This window comes from Bubalus kerabau, chromosome 1 (assembly GCF_029407905.1).
Source record: "Bubalus kerabau isolate K-KA32 ecotype Philippines breed swamp buffalo chromosome 1, PCC_UOA_SB_1v2, whole genome shotgun sequence".
Taxonomy (NCBI): Eukaryota; Metazoa; Chordata; class Mammalia; order Artiodactyla; family Bovidae; genus Bubalus; species Bubalus kerabau.
This window is the reverse complement of record NC_073624.1, coordinates 94,763,449-94,764,123: the sequence shown is the minus strand read 5'-3', so window position 1 is coordinate 94,764,123 and position 675 is coordinate 94,763,449.

Sequence of the window (675 nt, the reverse complement as noted above, 5' to 3'; positions counted from 1 at the left end):
AGTCTCGAACCAAGTCTCAGTCATCCAAAGACAACTGCTCTTGACCATGTATTTCCTCTCCAGCCCCTGAGACAGGGGGATGCACGTAATAGGTGATTAATAAATAATAGATCAAAGGCAGGAAGAAGGGAGAGCTGGGGGAAGAAAGAATAAAAGAGGAGAAGTCAGGGAGACTCTTAAACACAGATAGAAAATAAACAGTCAAGGTGCTATTTTCCAATGCCAGGCTGGCACGGTGCCCAGGACGGCTGCCCTACACTTGGGAGCCCAGGGACTGCGCTTGCCTCATCTTTTCCAGAGGTATGTAAGCCTAGATACGTCAGCCTTCAGGTATGCAATGAGGTCTGCGGTGAGAGGCATTGCTCGCTTGCTCGCTCGCTCGCTCTCTCTCTCTCTCTCTCTCTCTCCTTCCTTGTTGAATCTGTCCTTCCTCTGGCTACCTCCCCACCCCCAGCCAGCCAGCCAGCCCAGCCCAGTCCATGTCCCCTTCCCCTGGAGCTAGGCCAGGCTTGGTTGGGAGGCCAATGACAATGAGCAGCCCCCTCAGCCTGGTGGATTCCTGCCCGGGGAGGAGATGGGTACATGGTGCCGGGGGGAGGGGCGGGAGCCGCATCATCTAACAGGTTGGTCTGGCTGGGAGGGGAGGCGTCCCGCCCTCGTGGAGCTAATGAGCAC